Genomic DNA, 20,033 nt, shown 5'->3' on the forward strand with positions numbered 1-20,033 from the left:
TGGATTTACAAAAGTCTACTGAGAATGCGTAAATGTCCAAACGGTAAGTGAACCCAAACTCAGACTTTTCAAGAGTCAGTTGAGAATTCTACCATGACCAGAGATTGCTGTTAACCTGGCAATCTCAAAAGAGATTTCTTGCTCAGGGGGTTGCATACTTGTCAAAATGACTTGTTCAAAAGTTCCTACATTGGCCGGGAATCGAACCCGGGCCACCCGCGTGGCAGGCCAGATTTCTACCACTGAACAACCAATGCCTTGCAATGCTGAAATAACCCCCACAGCTGGATATCATATCAAAAAGCTTTAATTCAAAGGATATTTCCTGCTTTGTGGGCTCAGAGACATTGTACACCCTAATAAAATCAATCTTTCCTCCCCGTCGGGGAATTGAACCCCGGTCTCCCGCGTGACAGGCGGGGATCCTCACCACTATACTAACGAGGAGCAGGTGGGTTGGTTAGTTGAAAAAATGTGGAGCATTGGATACTATCCCTAAATTTCGAGAGTTGGGTGTTAACCCTTCCAACAAAAACATCTGTAGAGACTGAATGGTTAGAGCTACTATGACCCATCTATGGAAATCTGAGACCCTCACGGACACGTACATGTAGTCGATTTTGCTCTATACCGCTCACAAGTCACACGATAGTAGTTAGAAGGTGAGGTGTGTATGGAAAATCCCAGGACATAGTCACAAAGGCCAAACTCAAGACAGTTGTCACTGACTTGTTGGATATTCGTTTCCCATTTAACAACTAACACCTTGCACAAAGTAAATCACCTCACACACTGGAAATCTACAATGGATTCACAAAAGTCTACTGAGAATGCGTAAATGTCCAAACGGTAAGTGAACCCAAACTCAGACTTTTCAAGAGTCAGTTGAGAATTCTACCATGAACAGAGATTGCTGTTAACCTGGCAATCTGAACAGCATTGGATACTATCCCTAAATTTGGAGAGTTTGGTGTTAACCCTTGCAACATAAACATCTGTAGAGACTGAATGGTTAGAGATAGAGACTACTATGACCCATCTATGGAAATCTGAGACCCTCACGGACACGTACATGTAGTCGATTTTGCTCTATACCGCTCACAAGTCACACGAAAGTAGTTAGAAGGTGAGGTGTGTGTGGAAAATCCCAGGACATAGTCACAAAGGCCAAACTCAAGACAGTTGTCACTGACTTGTTGGATATTCGTTTCCCATTTAACAACTAACACCTTGCACAAAGTAAATCACCTCACACACTGGAAATCTACAATGGATTCACAAAAGTCTACTGAGAATGCGTAAATGTCCAAACGGTAAGTGAACCCAAACTCAGACTTTTCAAGAGTCAGTTGAGAATTCTACCATGACCGGAGATTGCTGTTAACCTGGCAATCTCAAAAGAGATTTCTTCCTCAGGGGGTTGCATACTTGTCAAAATGACTTGTTCAAAAGTTCCTACATTGGCCGGGAATCGAACCCGGGCCACCCGCGTGGCAGGCCAGAATTCTACCACTGGACAACCAATGCCTTGCAATGCTGAAATAACCCCCACAGCTGGATATCGTATCAAAAAGCTTTAATTCAAAGGATATTTCCTGCTTTGTGGGCTCAGAGACATTGTACACCCTAATAAAATCAGTCTTTCCTCCCCGTCGGGGAATTGAACCCCGGTCTCCCGCGTGACAGGCGGGGATCCTCACCACTATACTAACGAGGAGGAGGTGGGTTGGTTAGTTGAAAAAATGTGGAGCATTGGATACTATCCCTAAATTTCGAGAGTTGGGTGTTAACCCTTCCAACAAAAACATCTGTAGAGACTGAATAGTTAGAGCTACTATGACCCATCTATGGAAATCTGAGACCCTCACGGACACGTACATGTAGTCGATTTTGCTCTATACCTCTCACAAGTCACACGATAGTAGTTAGAAGGTGAGGTGTGTGTGGAAAATCCCAGGACATAGTCACAAAGGCCAAACTCAAGACAGTTGTCACTGACTTGTTGGATATTCGTTTCCCATTTAACAACTATCACCTTGCACAAAGTAAATCACCTCACACACTGGAAATCTACAATGGATTCACAAAAGTCTACTGAGAATGCGTAAATGTCCAAACGGTAAGTGAACCCAAACTCAGACTTTTCAAGAGACAGTTGAGAATTCTACCATGACCAGAGATTGCTGTTAACCTGGCAATCTGAACAGCATTGGATACTATCCCTAAATTTGGAGAGTTTGGTGTTAACCCTTGCAACATAAACATCTGTAGAGACTGAATGGTTAGAGCTAGAGACTACTATGACCCATCTATGGAAATCTGAGACCCTCACGGACACGTACATGTAGTCGATTTTGCTCTATACCGCTCACAAGTCACACGAAAGTAGTTAGAAGGTGAGGTGTGTGTGGAAAATCCCAGGACATAGTCACAAAGGCCAAACTCAAGACAGTTGTCACTGACTTGTTGGATATTCATTTCCCATTTAACAACTAACACCTTGCACAAAGTAAATCACCTCACACACTGGAAATCTACAATTGATTCACAAAAGTCCACTGAGAATGCGTAAATGTCCAAACGGTAAGTGAACCCAAACTCAGACTTTTCAAGAGTCAGTTGAGAATTCTACCATGACCAGAGATTGCTGTTAACCTGGCAATCTCAAAAGAGATTTATTTCCTCATGGGGTTGCATACTTGTCAAAATGACTTGTTCAGAAGTTCCTGCATTGGCCGGGAATCGAACCCGGGCCTCCCGCGTGGCAGGCGAGAATTCTACCACTGAACAACCAATGCTTTGCGATGCTGAAATAACCCCCACAGCTGGATATCGTATAAAAAAGCTTTAATTCAAAGCATATTTCCTGCTTTGTGGGCTCAGAGACATTGTACACCCTAATAAAATCAGTCTTTCCTCCCCGTCGGTGAATTGAACCCGGTCTCTCGCGTGACAGGCAGGGATACTCACCTCTATAATAACAAGGAGCAGGTGGGTTGGTTAGTTGAAAAAATGTGGAGCATTGGATACTATCCCTAAATTTGGAGAGTTGGGTGTTAACCCTTCAAACATAAACATCTGTAGAGACTGAATGGTTTGAGCTAGAGACTACTATGACCCATCTATGGAAAGCTGAGACCCTCACGGACACGTGCATGTAGTCGATTTTGCTCTATACCGCTGAAAAGTCACACGATAGTAGTTAGAAGGTGAGGTGTGTGTGGAAAATCCCAGGACATAGTCACAAAGGCCAAACTCAAGAGAGTTGTCACTGACTTGTTGGATATTCGTTTCCCATTTAACAACTAACACCTTGCACAAAGTAAATCACCTCACACACTGGAAATCTACAATTGATTCACAAAAGTCCACTGAGAATGCGTAAATGTCCAAACGGTAAGTGAACCCAAACTCAGACTTTTCAAGAGTCAGTTGAGAATTCTACCATGACCAGAGATTGCTGTTAACCTGGCAATCTCAAAAGAGATTTATTTCCTCATGGGGTTGCATACTTGTCAAAATGACTTGTTCAAAAGTTCCTGCATTGGCCGGGAATCGAACCCGGGCCTCCCGCATGGCAGGCGAGAATTCTACCACTGAACAACCAATGCCTTGCGATGCTGAAATAACCCCCACAGCTGGATATCGTATAAAAAAGCTTTAATTCAAAGCATATTTCCTGCTTTGTGGGCTCAGAGACATTGTACACCCTAATAAAATCAGTCTTTCCTCCCCGTCGGGGAATTGAACCCCGGTCTCCCGCGTGACAGGCGGGGATCCTCAACACTATACTAACGAGGAGCAGGTGGGTTGGTTAGTTGAAAAAATGTGGAGCATTGGATACTATCCCTAAATTTGGAGAGTTGGGTGTTAACCCTTCCAACAAAAACATCTGTAGAGACTGAATGGTTAGAGCTACTATGACCCATCTATGGAAATCTGAGACCCTCACGGACACGTACATGTAGTCGATTTTGCTCTATACCGCTGAAAAGTCACACGATAGTAGTTAGAAGGTGAGGTGTGTGTGGAAAATCCCAGGACATAGTCACAAAGGCCAAACTCAAGACAGTTGTCACTGACTTGTTGGATATTCGTTTCCCATTTAACCTGTTGGGTCTAGGGGGCAGCATTTGCACGTCTGGATAAAAAAAATGTACCCGATTTAATCTGGTTACTAATCCTACCCAGTAACTAGAATATGCATATACTTATTATATATGGATAGAAAACACTCTAAAGTTTCCAAAACTGTTTGAATGGTGTCTGTGAGTATAACAGAACTCATTTGGCAGGCAAAACCCTGAGACATTTTCTGACAGGAAGTGGATACCTGATGTGTTGTATTGACTTTAAACCTCTCCCATTGAAAAACACAGGGGTTTAGGAATATTTTGGCACTTCCTATTGCTTCCACTAGATGTCACCAGCCTTTACAAAGTGTTTTGAGTCTTCTGGAGGGAGATCTGACCGAACAAGAGCCATGGAACGGTGATGTCCCATTAGACACCTGGCGCGCTAGTTCATGTTGGGTACCCTCGTTCCAATACGTTATAAAAGAGTATGCATTCGTCCACCTTGAATATTATTCATGTTCTGGTTAAAAAAGGCCCTAATGATTTATGCTATACAACGTTTGACATGTTTGAACGAACGGAAATATATTTTTCCCCTCGTTCATGACGAGAAGTCCGGCTGGCTTACATCATGTGCTAACGAGACGGAGATTTTTGGACATAAATGATGAGCTTTTTTGAACTAAACTACATTCGTTATGGACCTGTGATACCTGGAAGTGACATCTGATGAAGAGAATCAAAGGTAATGGATTATTTACATAGTATTTTAGATTTTAGATCTCCCCAACATGACGTCTAGTCTGTATCGCAACGCGTATTTTTCTGGGCGCAGTGCTCAGATTATTGCAAAGTGTGATTTCCCAGTAAGGTTATTTTTAAATCTGGCAAGTTGATTGCGTTCAAGAGATGTAAATCTATAATTCTTTAAATGACAATATAATATTTTACCAATGTTTTCTAATTTTAATTATTTAATTTCTGACGCTGACTTGACTGCCGGTTATTGGAGGGAAACGATTTCCTCAACATCAATGCCATAGTAAAACGCTGTTTTTGTATATAAATATGAACTTGATAGAACTAAAAATGCATGCATTGTCTAACATAATGTCCTAGGAGTGTCATCTGATGGAGATTGTAAAAGGTTAGTGCATCATTTTAGCTGGTTTTATGGTTTTGGTGACCCTGTCTTTGACTTGACAAAACATTACACACAACTCTTGTAAATGTACTGTCCTAACATACTCTAAATTTATGCTTTCGCCGTAAAACCTTTTTGAAATCGTAAAACGTGGTTAGATTAAGGAGATGTTTATCTTTCAAATGGTGTAACATAGTTGTATTTTTGAAAAATTTGAATTTTGACATTTATTTGGATTCAAATTTGCCGCTCTTGAAATGCACCTGCTGTTGATGGAGTGCACCACGGGTGGCACGCTAGCGTCCCACCTAGCCCCAAGAGGTTAACAACTAACACCTTGCACAAAGTAAATCACCTCACACACTGGAAATCTACAATTGATTCACAAAAGTCCACTGAGAATGCGTAAATGTCCAAACGGTAAGTGAACCCAAACTCAGACTTTTCAAGAGTCAGTTGAGAATTCTACCATGACCAGAGATTGCTGTTAACCTGGCAATCTCAAAAGAGATTTATTTCCTCATGGGGTTGCATACTTGTCAAAATGACTTGTTCAAAAGTTCCTGCATTGGCCGGGAATCGAACCCGGGCCTCCCGCGTGGCAGGCGAGAATTCTACCACTGAACAACCAATGCCTTGCGATGCTGAAATAACCCCCACAGCTGGATATCGTATAAAAAAGCTTTAATTCAAAGCATATTTCCTGCTTTGTGGGCTCAGAGACATTGTACACCCTAATAAAATCAGTCTTTCCTCCCCGTCGGGGAATTGAACCCCGGTCTCCCGCGTGACAGGCGGGGATCCTCACCACTATACTAACAAGGAGCAGGTGGGTTGGTTAGTTGAAAAAATGTGGAGCATTGGATACTATCCCTAAATTTGGAGAGTTGGGTGTTAACCCTTCCAACAAAAACATCTGTAGAGACTGAATGGTTAGAGCTAGAGACTACTATGACCCATCTATGGAAATCTGAGACCCTCACGGACACGTACATGTAGTCGATTTTGCTCTATACCGCTCACAAGTCACACGAAAGTAGTTAGAAGGTGAGGTGTGTGTGGAAAATCCCAGGACATAGTCACAAAGGCCAAACTCAAGACAGTTGTCACTGACTTGTTGGATATTCGTTTCCCATTTAACAACTAACACCTTGCACAAAGTAAATCACCTCACACACTGGAAATCTACAATGGATTCACAAAAGTCTACTGAGAATGCGTAAATGTCCAAACGGTAAGTGAACCCAAACTCAGACTTTTCAAGAGTCAGTTGAGAATTCTACCATGACCAGAGATTGCTGTTAACCTGGCAATCTCAAAAGAGATTTCTTCCTCAGGGGTTGCATACTTGTCAAAATGACTTGTTCAAAAGTTCCTGCATTGGCCGGGAATCGAACCCGGGCCACCCGCGTGGCAGGCCAGAATTCTACCACTGAACAACCAATGCCTTGCAATGCTGAAATAACCCCCACAGCTGGATATCGTATCAAAAAGCTTTAATTCAAAGGATATTTCCTGCTTTGTGGGCTCAGAGACATTGTACACCCTAATAAAATCAATCTTTCCTCCCCGTCGGGGAATTGAACCCCGGTCTCCCGCGTGACAGGCGGGGATACTCAATACTATACTAACGAGGAGCAGGTGGGTTGGTTAGTTGAAAAAATGTGGAGCATTGGATACTATCCCTAAATTTCGAGAGTTGGGTGTTAACCCTTCCAACATAAACATCTGTAGAGACTGAATGGTTGAGAGAGCTAGCACTATGACCCATCTATGGAAATCTGAGACCCTCACGGACACGTACATGTAGTCGATTTTGCTCTATACCGCTCACAAGTCACACGATAGTAGTTAGAAGGTGAGGTGTGTGTGGAAAATCCCAGGACATAGTCACAAAGGCCAAACTCAAGACAGTTGTCACTGACTTGTTGGATATTCGTTTCCCATTTAACAACTATCACCTTGCACAAAGTAAATCACCTCACACACTGGAAATCTACAATGGATTCACAAAAGTCTACTGAGAATGCGTAAATGTCCAAACGGTAAGTGAACCCAAACTCAGACTTTTCAAGAGACAGTTGAGAATTCTACCATGACCAGAGATTGCTGTTAACCTGGCAATCTGAACAGCATTGGATACTATCCCTAAATTTGGAGAGTTTGGTGTTAACCCTTGCAACATAAACATCTGTAGAGACTGAATGGTTAGAGCTAGAGACTACTATGACCCATCTATGGAAATCTGAGACCCTCACGGACACGTACATGTAGTCGATTTTGCTCTATACCACTCACAAGTCACACGATAGTAGTTAGAAGGTGAGGTGTGTGTGGAAAATCCCAGGACATAGTCACAAAGGCCAAACTCAAGACAGTTGTCACTGACTTGTTGGATATTCGTTTCCCATTTAACAACTAACACCTTGCACAAAGTAAATCACCTCACACACTGGAAATCTACAATGGATTCACAAAAGTCCACTGAGAATGCGTAAATGTCCAAACGGTAAGTGAACCCAAACTCAGACTTTTCAAGAGTCAGTTGAGAATTCTACCATGACCAGAGATTGCTGTTAACCTGGCAATCTCAAAAGAGATTTATTTCCTCATGGGGTTGCATACTTGTCAAAATGACTTGTTCAAAAGTTCCTGCATTGGCCGGGAATCGAACCCGGGCCTCCCGCGTGGCAGGCGAGAATTCTACCACTGAACAACCAATGCTTTGCGATGCTGAAATAACCCCCACAGCTGGATATCGTATAAAAAGCTTTAATTCAAAGCATATTTCCTGCTTTGTGGGCTCAGAGACATTGTACACCCTAATAAAATCAGTCTTTCCTCCCCGTCGGTGAATTGAACCCGGTCTCCCGCGTGACAGGCAGGGATACTCACCTCTATAATAACAAGGAGCAGGTGGGCTGGTTAGTTGAAAAATGTGGAGCATTGGATACTATCCCTAAATTTGGAGAGTTGGGTGTTAACCCTTCAAACATAAACATCTGTAGAGACTGAATGGTTAGAGCTAGAGACTACTATGACCCATCTATGGAAAGCTGAGACCCTCACGGACACGTACATGTAGTCGATTTTGCTCTATACCGCTCAAAAGTCACACGATAGTAGTTAGAAGGTGAGGTGTGTGTGGAAAATCCCAGGACATAGTCACAAAGGCCAAACTCAAGACAGTTGTCACTGACTTGTTGGATATTCGTTTCCCATTTAACAACTAACACCTTGCACAAAGTAAATCACCTCACACACTGGAAATCTACAATTGATTCACAAAAGTCCACTGAGAATGCGTAAATGTCCAAACGGTAAGTGAACCCAAACTCAGACTTTTCAAGAGTCAGTTGAGAATTCTACCATGACCAGAGATTGCTGTTAACCTGGCAATCTCAAAAGAGATTTATTTCCTCATGGGGTTGCATACTTGTCAAAATGACTTGTTCAAAAGTTCCTGCATTGGCCGGGAATCGAACCCGGGCCTCCCGCGTGGCAGGCGAGAATTCTACCACTGAACAACCAATGCCTTGCGATGCTGAAATAACCCCCACAGCTGGATATCGTATAAAAAGCTTTAATTCAAAGCATATTTCCTGCTTTGTGGGCTCAGAGACATTGTACACCCTAATAAAATCAGTCTTTCCTCCCCGTCGGTGAATTGAACCCGGTCTCCCGCGTGACAGGCAGGGATACTCACCTCTATAATAACAAGGAGCAGGTGGGTTGGTTAGTTGAAAAAATGTGGAGCATTGGATACTATCCCTAAATTTGGAGAGTTGGGTGTTAACCCTTCAAACATAAACATCTGTAGAGACTGAATGGTTAGAGCTAGAGACTACTATGACCCATCTATGGAAAGCTGAGACCCTCACGGACACGTGCATGTAGTCGATTTTGCTCTATACCGCTCACAAGTCACACGATAGTAGTTAGAAGGTGAGGTGTGTGTGGAAAATCCCAGGACATAGTCACAAAGGCCAAACTCAAGACAGTTGTCACTGACTTGTTGGATATTCGTTTCCCATTTAACAACTAACACCTTGCACAAAGTAAATCACCTCACACACTGGAAATCTACAATTGATTCACAAAAGTCCACTGAGAATGCGTAAATGTCCAAACGGTAAGTGAACCCAAACTCAGACTTTTCAAGAGTCAGTTGAGAATTCTACCATGACCAGAGATTGCTGTTAACCTGGCAATCTCAAAAGAGATTTATTTCCTCATGGGGTTGCATACTTGTCAAAATGTTCCTGCATTGGCCGGGAATCGAACCCGGGCCTCCCGCGTGGCAGGCAAGAATTCTACCACTGAACAACCAATGCTTTGAGATGCTGAAATCACCCCCACAGCTGGATATCGTATAAAAAAGCTTTAATTCAAAGCATATTTCCTGCTTTGTGGGCTCAGAGACATTGTACACCCTAATAAAATCAGTCTTTCCTCCCCGTCGGTGAATTGAACCCGGTCTCCCGCGTGACAGGCAGGGATACTCACCTCTATAATAACAAGGAGCAGGTGGGTTGGTTAGTTGAAAAAATGTGGAGCATTGGATACTATCCCTAAATTTGGAGAGTTGGGTGTTAACCCTTCAAACATAAACATCTGTAGAGACTGAATGGTTAGAGCTAGAGACTACTATGACCCATCTATGGAAAGCTGAGACCCTCACGGACACGTACATGTAGTCGATTTTGCTCTATACCGCTCACAAGTCACACGATAGTAGTTAGAAGGTGAGGTGTGTGTGGAAAATCCCAGGACATAGTCACAAAGGCCAAACTCAAGACAGTTGTCACTGACTTGTTGGATATTCGTTTCCCATTTAACAACTAACCCCTTGCACAAAGTAAATCACCTCACACACTGGAAATCTACAATTGATTCACAAAAGTCCACTGAGAATGCGTAAATGTCCAAACGGTAAGTGAACCCAAACTCAGACTTTTCAAGAGTCAGTTGAGAATTCTACCATGACCAGAGATTGCTGTTAACCTGGCAATCTCAAAAGAGATTTATTTCCTCATGGGGTTGCATACTTGTCAAAATGACTTGTTCAAAAGTTCCTGCATTGGCCGGGAATCGAACCCGGGCCTCCCGCGTGGCAGGCCAGAATTCTACCACTGAACAACCAATGCCTTGCAATGCTGAAATAACCCCCACAGCTGGATATCGTATCAAAAAGCTTTAATTCAAAGCATATTTCCTGCTTTGTGGGCTCAGAGACATTGTACACCCTAATAAAATCAGTCTTTCCTCCCCGTCGGTGAATTGAACCCGGTCTCCCGCGTGACAGGCAGGGATACTCACCTCTATACTAACAAGGAGCAGGTGGGTTGGTTAGTTGAAAAAATGTGGAGCATTGGATACTATCCCTAAATTTGGAGAGTTGGGTGTTAACCCTTCAAACATAAACATCTGTAGAGACTGAATGGTTTGAGCTAGAGACTACTATGACCCATCTATGGAAATCTGAGACCCTCACGGACACGTGCATGTAGTCGATTTTGCTCTATACCGCTCACAAGTCACACGATAGTAGTTAGAAGGTGAGGTGTGTGTGGAAAATCCCAGGACATAGTCACAAAGGCCAAACTCAAGACAGTTGTCACTGACTTGTTGGATATTCGTTTCCCATTTAACAACTAACCCCTTGCACAAAGTAAATCACCTCACACACTGGAAATCTACAATTGATTCACAAAAGTCCACTGAGAATGCGTAAATGTCCAAACGGTAAGTGAACCCAAACTCAGACTTTTCAAGAGTCAGTTGAGAATTCTACCATGACCAGAGATTGCTGTTAACCTGGCAATCTCAAAAGAGATTTATTTCCTCATGGGGTTGCATACTTGTCAAAATGACTTGTTCAAAAGTTCCTGCATTGGCCGGGAATCGAACCCGGGCCTCCCGCGTGGCAGGCCAGAATTCTACCACTGAACAACCAATGCCTTGCAATGCTGAAATAACCCCCACAGCTGGATATCGTATCAAAAAGCTTTAATTCAAAGCATATTTCCTGCTTTGTGGGCTCAGAGACATTGTACACCCTAATAAAATCAGTCTTTCCTCCCCGTCGGGGAATTGAACCCGGTCTCCCGCGTGACAGGCAGGGATACTCACCTCTATAATAACAAGGAGCAGGTGGGTTGGTTAGTTGAAAAAATGTGGAGCATTGGATACTATCCCTAAATTTGGAGAGTTGGGTGTTAACCCTTCAAACATAAACATCTGTAGAGACTGAATGGTTTGAGCTAGAGACTACTATGACCCATCTATGGAAAGCTGAGACCCTCACGGACACGTGCATGTAGTCGATTTTGCTCTATACCACTCACAAGTCACACGATAGTAGTTAGAAGGTGAGGTGTGTGTGGAAAATCCCAGGACATAGTCACAAAGGCCAAACTCAAGACAGTTGTCACTGACTTGTTGGATATTCGTTTCCCATTTAACAACTAACCCCTTGCACAAAGTAAATCACCTCACACACTGGAAATCTACAATTGATTCACAAAAGTCCACTGAGAATGCGTAAATGTCCAAACGGTAAGTGAACCCAAACTCAGACTTTTCAAGAGTCAGTTGAGAATTCTACCATGACCAGAGATTGCTGTTAACCTGGCAATCTCAAAAGAGATTTATTCCTCATGGGGTTGCATACTTGTCAAAATGACTTGTTCAAAAGTTCCTGCATTGGCCGGGAATCGAACCCGGGCCTCCCGCGTGGCAGGCGAGAATTCTACCACTGAACAACCAATGCCTTGCAATGCTGAAATAACCCCCACAGCTGGATATCGTATCAAAAGCTTTAATTCAAAGCATATTTCCTGCTTTGTGGGCTCAGAGACATTGTACACCCTAATAAAATCAGTCTTTCCTCCCCGTCGGGGAATTGAACCCCGGTCTCCCGCGTGACAGGCAGGGATACTCACCTCTATAATAACAAGGAGCAGGTGGGTTGGTTAGTTGAAAAAATGTGGAGCATTGGATACTATCCCTAAATTTCGAGAGTTGGGTGTTAACCCTTCAAACATAAACATCTGTAGAGACTGAATGGTTAGAGCTAGAGACTACTATGACCCATCTATGGAAATCTGACACCCTCACGGACACGTACATGTAGTCGATTTTGCTCTATACCGCTCACAAGTCACACGATAGTAGTTAGAAGGTGAGGTGTGTGTGGAAAATCCCAGGACATAGTCACAAAGGCCAAACTCAAGACAGTTGTCACTGACTTGTTGGATATTCGTTTCCCATTTAACAACTAACCCCTTGCACAAAGTAAATCACCTCACACACTGGAAATCTACAATTGATTCACAAAAGTCCACTGAGAATGCGTAAATGTCCAAACGGTAAGTGAACCCAAACTCAGACTTTTCAAGAGTCAGTTGAGAATTCTACCATGACCAGAGATTGCTGTTAACCTGGCAATCTCAAAAGAGATTTATTTCCTCATGGGGTTGCATACTTGTCAAAATGACTTGTTCAAAAGTTCCTGCATTGGCCGGGAATCGAACCCGGGCCTCCCGCGTGGCAGGCGAGAATTCTACCACTGAACAACCAATGCCTTGCAATGCTGAAATAACCCCCACAGCTGGATATCGTATCAAAAGCTTTAATTCAAAGCATATTTCCTGCTTTGTGGGCTCAGAGACATTGTACACCCTAATAAAATCAGTCTTTCCTCCCCGTCGGTGAATTGAACCCGGTCTCCCGCGTGACAGGCAGGGATACTCACCTCTATAATAACAAGGAGCAGGTGGGTTGGTTAGTTGAAAAAATGTGGAGCATTGGATACTATCCCTAAATTTGGAGAGTTGGGTGTTAACCCTTGCAACATAAACATCTGTAGAGACTGAATGGTTAGAGCTAGAGACTACTATGACCCATCTATGGAAAGCTGAGACCCTCACGGACAGGTACATGTAGTCGATTTTGCTCTATACCGCTCACAAGTCACACGATAGTAGTTAGAAGGTGAGGTGTGTGTGGAAAATCCCAGGACATAGTCACAAAGGCCAAACTCAAGACAGTTGTCACTGACTTGTTGGATATTCGTTTCCCATTTAACAACTAACCCCTTGCACAAAGTAAATCACCTCACACACTGGAAATCTACAATTGATTCACAAAAGTCCACTGAGAATGCGTAAATGTCCAAACGGTAAGTGAACCCAAACTCAGACTTTTCAAGAGTCAGTTGAGAATTCTACCATGACCAGAGATTGCTGTTAACCTGGCAATCTCAAAAGAGATTTATTTCCTCATGGGGTTGCATACTTGTCAAAATGACTTGTTCAAAAGTTCCTGCATTGGCCGGGAATCGAACCCGGGCCTCCCGCGTGGCAGGCGAGAATTCTACCACTGAACAACCAATGCCTTGCGATGCTGAAATAACCCCCACAGCTGGATATCGTATCAAAAAGCTTTAATTCAAAGCATATTTCCTGCTTTGTGGGCTCAGAGACATTGTACACCCTAATAAAATCAGTCTTTCCTCCCCGTCGGTGAATTGAACCCGGTCTCCCGCGTGACAGGCAGGGATACTCACCTCTATAATAACAAGGAGCAGGTGGGCTGGTTAGTTGAAAAAATGTGGAGCATTGGATACTATCCCTAAATTTGGAGAGTTTGGTGTTAACCCTTCAAACATAAACATCTGTAGAGACTGAATGGTTTGAGCTAGAGACTACTATGACCCATCTATGGAAAGCTGAGACCCTCACGGACACGTGCATGTAGTCGATTTTGCTCTATACCGCTCACAAGTCACACGATAGTAGTTAGAAGGTGAGGTGTGTGTGGAAAATCCCAGGACATAGTCACAAAGGCCAAACTCAAGACAGTTGTCACTGACTTGTTGGATATTCGTTTCCCATTTAACAACTAACCCCTTGCACAAAGTAAATCACCTCACACACTGGAAATCTACAATTGATTCACAAAAGTCCACTGAGAATGCGTAAATGTCCAAACGGTAAGTGAACCCAAACTCAGACTTTTCAAGAGTCAGTTGAGAATTCTACCATGACCAGAGATTGCTGTTAACCTGGCAATCTCAAAAGAGATTTATTTCCTCATGGGGTTGCATACTTGTCAAAATGACTTGTTCAAAAGTTCCTGCATTGGCCGGGAATCGAACCCGGGCCTCCCGCGTGGCAGGCGAGAATTCTACCACTGAACAACCAATGCCTTGCGAATGCTGAAATAACCCCCACAGCTGGATATCGTATCAAAAGCTTTAATTCAAAGCATATTTCCTGCTTTGTGGGCTCAGAGACATTGTACACCCTAATAAAATCAGTCTTTCCTCCCCGTCGGTGAATTGAACCCGGTCTCCCGCGTGACAGGCAGGGATACTCACCACTATAATAACAAGGAGCAGGTGGGCTGGTTAGTTGAAAAAATGTGGAGCATTGGATACTATCCCTAAATTTGGAGAGTTGGGTGTTAACCCTTCAAACATAAACATCTGTAGAGACTGAATGGTTTGAGCTAGAGACTACTATGACCCATCTATGGAAAGCTGAGACCCTCACGGACACGTACATGTAGTCGATTTTGCTCTATACCGCTCACAAGTCACACGATAGTAGTTAGAAGGTGAGGTGTGTGTGGAAAATCCCAGGACATAGTCACAAAGGCCAAACTCAAGACAGTTGTCACTGACTTGTTGGATATTCGTTTCCCATTTAACAACTAACCCCTTGCACAAAGTAAATCACCTCACACACTGGAAATCTACAATTGATTCACAAAAGTCCACTGAGAATGCGTAAATGTCCAAACGGTAAGTGAACCCAAACTCAGACTTTTCAAGAGTCAGTTGAGAATTCTACCATGACCAGAGATTGCTGTTAACCTGGCAATCTCAAAAGAGATTTATTTCCTCATGGGGTTGCATACTTGTCAAAATGACTTGTTCAAAATTCCTGCATTGGCCGGGAATCGAACCCGGGCCTCCCGCGTGGCAGGCGAGAATTCTACCACTGAACAACCAATGCTTTGCGATGCTGAAATAACCCCCACAGCTGGATATCGTATAAAAAGCTTTAATTCAAAGCATATTTCCTGCTTTGTGGGCTCAGAGACATTGTACACCCTAATAAAATCAGTCTTTCCTCCCCGTCGGTGAATTGAACCCGGTCTCCCGCGTGACAGGCAGGGATACTCACCTCTATAATAACAAGGAGCAGGTGGGTTGGTTAGTTGAAAAAATGTGGAGCATTGGATACTATCCCTAAATTTGGAGAGTTTGGTGTTAACCCTTGCAACATAAACATCTGTAGAGACTGAATGGTTAGAGCTAGAGACTACTATGACCCATCTATGGAAAGCTGAGACCCTCACGGACATGTGCATGTAGTCGATTTTGCTCTATACCGCTCACAAGTCACACGATAGTAGTTAGAAGGTGAGGTGTGTGTGGAAAATCCCAGGACATAGTCACAAAGGCCAAACTCAAGACAGTTGTCACTGACTTGTTGGATATTCGTTTCCCATTTAACAACTAACCCCTTGCACAAAGTAAATCACCTCACACACTGGAAATCTACAATTGATTCACAAAAGTCTACTGAGAATGCGTAAATGTCCAAACGGTAAGTGAACCCAAACTCAGACTTTTCAAGAGTCAGTTGAGAATTCTACCATGACCAGAGATTGCTGTTAACCTGGCAATCTCAAAAGAGATTTATTTCCTCATGGGGTTGCATACTTGTCAAAATGACTTGTCAAAATTCCTGCATTGGCCGGGAATCGAACCCGGGCCTCCCGCGTGGCAGGAGAGAATTCTACCACTGAACAACCAATGCTTTGCGATGCTGAAATAACCCCCACAGCTGGATATCGTATAAAAAGCTTTAATTCAAAGCATATTTCCTGCTTTGTGGGCTCAGAGACATTGTACACCCTAATAAAATCAGTCTTTCCTCCCCGTCGGTGAATTGAACCCGGTCTCCCGCGTGACAGGCAGGGATACTCACCTCTATAATAACAAGGAGCAGGTGGGTTGGTTAGTTGAAAAAATGTGGAGCATTGGATACTATCCCTAAATTTGGAGAGTTTGGTGTTAACCCTTGCAACATAAACATCTGTAGAGACTGAATGGTTAGAGCTAGAGACTACTATGACCCATCTATGGAAAGCTGAGACCCTCACGGACACGTGCATGTAGTCGATTTTGCTCTATACCGCTCACAAGTCACACGATAGTAGTTAGAAGGTGAGGTGTGTGTGGAAAATCCCAGGACATAGTCACAAAGGCCAAACTCAAGACAGTTGTCACTGACTTGTTGGATATTCGTTTCCCATTTAACAACTAACCCCTTGCACAAAGTAAATCACCTCACACACTGGAAATCTACAATTGATTCACAAAAGTCCACTGAGAATGCGTAAATGTCCAAACGGTAAGTGAACCCAAACTCAGACTTTTCAAGAGTCAGTTGAGAATTCTACCATGACCAGAGATTGCTGTTAACCTGGCAATCTCAAAAGAGATTTCTTTCCTCATGGGGTTGCATACTTGTCAAAATGACTTGTTCAAAGTTCCTGCATTGGCCGGGAATCGAACCCGGGCCTCCCGCGTGGCAGGCGAGAATTCTACCACTGAACAACCAATGCCTTGCGATGCTGAAATAACCCCCACAGCTGGATATCGTATCAAAAAGCTTTAATTCAAAGCATATTTCCTGCTTTGTGGGCTCAGAGACATTGTACACCCTAATAAAATCAGTCTTTCCTCCCCGTCGGTGAATTGAACCCGGTCTCCCGCGTGACAGGCAGGGATACTCACCTCTATAATAACAAGGAGCAGGTGGGTTGGTTAGTTGAAAAAATGTGGAGCATTGGATACTATCCCTAAATTTGGAGAGTTTGGTGTTAACCCTTCAAACATAAACATCTGTAGAGACTGAATGGTTTGAGCTAGAGACTACTATGACCCATCTATGGAAAGCTGAGACCCTCACGGACACGTGCATGTAGTCGATTTTGCTCTATACCGCTCACAAGCCACACGATAGTAGTTAGAAGGTGAGGTGTGTGTGGAAAATCCCAGGACATAGTCACAAAGGCCAAACTCAAGACAGTTGTCACTGACTTGTTGGATATTCGTTTCCCATTTAACAACAAAAGCCTTGCACAAAGTAAATCACCTCACACACTGGAAATCTACAATTGATTCACAAAAGTCCACTGAGAATGCGTAAATGTCCAAACGGTAAGTGAACCCAAACTCAGACTTTTCAAGAGTCAGTTGAGAATTCTACCATGACCAGAGATTGCTGTTAACCTGGCAATCTCAAAAGAGATTTATTTCCTCATGGGGTTGCATACTTGTCAAAATGTTCCTGCATTGGCCGGGAATCGAACCCGGGCCTCCCGCGTGGCAGGCGAGAATTCTACCACTGAACAACCAATGCCTTGCGATGCTGAAATAACCCCCACAGCTGGATATCGTATAAAAAGCTTTAATTCAAAGCATATTTCCTGCTTTGTGGGCTCAGAGACATTGTACACCCTAATAAAATCAGTCTTTCCTCCCCGTCGGGGAATTGAACCCGGTCTCCCGCGTGACAGGCAGGGATACTCACCTCTATACTAACAAGGAGCAGGTGGGTTGGTTATTTGAAAAAATGTGGAGCATTGGATACTATCCCTAAATTTGGAGAGTTTGGTGTTAACCCTTCAAACATAAACATCTGTAGAGACTGAATGGTTAGAGCTAGAGACTACTATGACCCATCTATGGAAAGCTGAGACCCTCACGGACACGTGCATGTAGTCGATTTTGCTCTATACCGCTCACAAGTCACACGATAGTAGTTAGAAGGTGAGGTGTGTGTGGAAAATCCCAGGACATAGTCACAAAGGCCAAACTCAAGACAGTTGTCACTGACTTGTTGGATATTCGTTTCCCATTTAACAACTAACCCCTTGCACAAAGTAAATCACCTCACACACTGGAAATCTACAATTGATTCACAAAAGTCCACTGAGAATGCGTAAATGTCCAAACGGTAAGTGAACCCAAACTCAGACTTTTCAAGAGTCAGTTGAGAATTCTACCATGACCAGAGATTGCTGTTAACCTGGCAATCTCAAAAGAGATTTATTTCCTCATGGGGTTGCATACTTGTCAAAATGACTTGTTCAAAATTCCTGCATTGGCCGGGAATCGAACCCGGGCCTCCCGCGTGGCAGGCGAGAATTCTACCACTGAACAACCAATGCCTTGCGATGCTGAAATAACCCCCACAGCTGGATATCGTATAAAAGCTTTAATTCAAAGCATATTTCCTGCTTTGTGGGCTCAGAGACATTGTACACCCTAATAAAATCAGTCTTTCCTCCCCGTCGGTGAATGAACCCCGGTCTCCCGCGTGACAGGCAGGGATACTCACCTCTATAATAACAAGGAGCAGGTGGGTTGGTTATTTGAAAAATGTGGAGCATTGGATACTATCCCTAAATTTGGAGAGTTTGGTGTTAACCCTTCCAACATAAACATCTGTAGAGACTGAATGGTTAGAGCTAGAGACTACTATGACCCATCTATGGAAAGCTGAGACCCTCACGGACACGTACATGTAGTCGATTTTGCTCTATACCGCTCACAAGCCACACGATAGTAGTTAGAAGGTGAGGTGTGTGTGGAAAATCCCAGGACATAGTCACAAAGGCCAAACTCAAGACAGTTGTCACTGACTTGTTGGATATTCGTTTCCCATTTAACAACTAACCCCTTGCACAAAGTAAATCACCTCACACACTGGAAATCTACAATTGATTCACAAAAGTCCACTGAGAATGCGTAAATGTCCAAACGGTAAGTGAACCCAAACTCAGACTTTTCAAGAGTCAGTTGAGAATTCTACCATGACCAGAGATTGCTGTTAACCTGGCAATCTCAAAAGAGATTTATTCCTCAGGGGTTGCATACTTGTCAAAATGACTTTTCAAGTTCCTGCATTGGCCGGGAATCGAACCCGGGCCTCCCGCGTGGCAGGCGAGAATTCTACCACTGAACAACCAATGCCTTGCGATGCTGAAATAACCCCCACAGCTGGATATCGTATAAAAAGCTTTAATTCAAAGCATATTTCCTGCTTTGTGGGCTCAGAGACATTGTACACCCTAATAAAATCAGTCTTTCCTCCCCGTCGGGGAATTGAACCCGGTCTCCCGCGTGACAGGCAGGGATACTCACCTCTATACTAACAAGGAGCAGGTGGGCTGGTTATTTGAAAAAATGTGGAGCATTGGATACTATCCCTAAATTTGGAGAGTTTGGTGTTAACCCTTCAAACATAAACATCTGTACAGACTGAATGGTTAGAGCTAGAGACTACTATGACCCATCTATGGAAAGCTGAGACCCTCACGGACACGTGCATGTAGTCGATTTTGCTCTATACCGCTCACAAGCCACACGACAGTAGTTAGAAGGTGAGGTGTGTGTGGAAAATCCCAGGACATAGTCACAAAGGCCAAACTCAAGACAGTTGTCACTGACTTGTTGGATATTCGTTTCCCATTTAACAACAAAAGCCTTGCACAAAGTAAATCACCTCACACACTGGAAATCTACAATTGATTCACAAAAGTCCACTGAGAATGCGTAAATGTCCAAACGGTAAGTGAACCCAAACTCAGACTTTTCAAGAGTCAGTTGAGAATTCTACCATGACCAGAGATTGCTGTTAACCTGGCAATCTCAAAAGAGATTTATTTCCTCATGGGGTTGCATACTTGTCAAAATGACTTGTTCAAAAGTTCCTGCATTGGCCGGG

General features: G+C 43.4%; 19 non-coding genes across 19 annotated transcripts; all 19 read right to left on the reverse strand.

Moving 5' to 3' along the window:
* Positions 1–375: 375 nt before the first annotated feature.
* On the reverse strand, positions 376–447 carry trnad-guc (transfer RNA aspartic acid (anticodon GUC)). The gene has a single exon. It is a non-coding gene; the product is annotated as a tRNA-Asp (tRNA).
* A 1,198-nt stretch (positions 448–1,645) lies between these two features.
* trnad-guc (transfer RNA aspartic acid (anticodon GUC)) lies at positions 1,646–1,717 on the reverse strand. The gene has a single exon. It is a non-coding gene; the product is annotated as a tRNA-Asp (tRNA).
* Positions 1,718–2,727: 1,010 nt separating this feature from the next.
* On the reverse strand, positions 2,728–2,798 carry trnag-gcc (transfer RNA glycine (anticodon GCC)). Its single transcript has one exon. It is a non-coding gene; the product is annotated as a tRNA-Gly (tRNA).
* A 742-nt stretch (positions 2,799–3,540) lies between these two features.
* trnag-gcc (transfer RNA glycine (anticodon GCC)) lies at positions 3,541–3,611 on the reverse strand. The gene has a single exon. It is a non-coding gene; the product is annotated as a tRNA-Gly (tRNA).
* Positions 3,612–5,784: 2,173 nt separating this feature from the next.
* trnag-gcc (transfer RNA glycine (anticodon GCC)) lies at positions 5,785–5,855 on the reverse strand. Its single transcript has one exon. It is a non-coding gene; the product is annotated as a tRNA-Gly (tRNA).
* A 118-nt stretch (positions 5,856–5,973) lies between these two features.
* Positions 5,974–6,045, reverse strand: trnad-guc (transfer RNA aspartic acid (anticodon GUC)). The gene has a single exon. It is a non-coding gene; the product is annotated as a tRNA-Asp (tRNA).
* Positions 6,046–7,873: 1,828 nt separating this feature from the next.
* trnag-gcc (transfer RNA glycine (anticodon GCC)) lies at positions 7,874–7,944 on the reverse strand. Its single transcript has one exon. It is a non-coding gene; the product is annotated as a tRNA-Gly (tRNA).
* Positions 7,945–8,684: 740 nt separating this feature from the next.
* On the reverse strand, positions 8,685–8,755 carry trnag-gcc (transfer RNA glycine (anticodon GCC)). Its single transcript has one exon. It is a non-coding gene; the product is annotated as a tRNA-Gly (tRNA).
* Positions 8,756–10,296: 1,541 nt separating this feature from the next.
* Positions 10,297–10,367, reverse strand: trnag-gcc (transfer RNA glycine (anticodon GCC)). Its single transcript has one exon. It is a non-coding gene; the product is annotated as a tRNA-Gly (tRNA).
* Positions 10,368–11,109: 742 nt separating this feature from the next.
* On the reverse strand, positions 11,110–11,180 carry trnag-gcc (transfer RNA glycine (anticodon GCC)). Its single transcript has one exon. It is a non-coding gene; the product is annotated as a tRNA-Gly (tRNA).
* Positions 11,181–11,921: 741 nt separating this feature from the next.
* On the reverse strand, positions 11,922–11,992 carry trnag-gcc (transfer RNA glycine (anticodon GCC)). The gene has a single exon. It is a non-coding gene; the product is annotated as a tRNA-Gly (tRNA).
* A 742-nt stretch (positions 11,993–12,734) lies between these two features.
* On the reverse strand, positions 12,735–12,805 carry trnag-gcc (transfer RNA glycine (anticodon GCC)). The gene has a single exon. It is a non-coding gene; the product is annotated as a tRNA-Gly (tRNA).
* A 741-nt stretch (positions 12,806–13,546) lies between these two features.
* Positions 13,547–13,617, reverse strand: trnag-gcc (transfer RNA glycine (anticodon GCC)). The gene has a single exon. It is a non-coding gene; the product is annotated as a tRNA-Gly (tRNA).
* A 742-nt stretch (positions 13,618–14,359) lies between these two features.
* On the reverse strand, positions 14,360–14,430 carry trnag-gcc (transfer RNA glycine (anticodon GCC)). The gene has a single exon. It is a non-coding gene; the product is annotated as a tRNA-Gly (tRNA).
* A 741-nt stretch (positions 14,431–15,171) lies between these two features.
* Positions 15,172–15,242, reverse strand: trnag-gcc (transfer RNA glycine (anticodon GCC)). The gene has a single exon. It is a non-coding gene; the product is annotated as a tRNA-Gly (tRNA).
* A 1,550-nt stretch (positions 15,243–16,792) lies between these two features.
* On the reverse strand, positions 16,793–16,863 carry trnag-gcc (transfer RNA glycine (anticodon GCC)). The gene has a single exon. It is a non-coding gene; the product is annotated as a tRNA-Gly (tRNA).
* A 729-nt stretch (positions 16,864–17,592) lies between these two features.
* On the reverse strand, positions 17,593–17,663 carry trnag-gcc (transfer RNA glycine (anticodon GCC)). Its single transcript has one exon. It is a non-coding gene; the product is annotated as a tRNA-Gly (tRNA).
* A 740-nt stretch (positions 17,664–18,403) lies between these two features.
* On the reverse strand, positions 18,404–18,474 carry trnag-gcc (transfer RNA glycine (anticodon GCC)). The gene has a single exon. It is a non-coding gene; the product is annotated as a tRNA-Gly (tRNA).
* Positions 18,475–19,208: 734 nt separating this feature from the next.
* trnag-gcc (transfer RNA glycine (anticodon GCC)) lies at positions 19,209–19,279 on the reverse strand. Its single transcript has one exon. It is a non-coding gene; the product is annotated as a tRNA-Gly (tRNA).
* Between the last annotated feature and the right edge of the window lie 754 nt (positions 19,280–20,033).

The sequence above is a fragment of the Salmo salar genome, chromosome ssa01 (assembly GCF_905237065.1).
Source record: "Salmo salar chromosome ssa01, Ssal_v3.1, whole genome shotgun sequence".
NCBI classification, from domain to species: domain Eukaryota; kingdom Metazoa; phylum Chordata; class Actinopteri; order Salmoniformes; family Salmonidae; genus Salmo; species Salmo salar.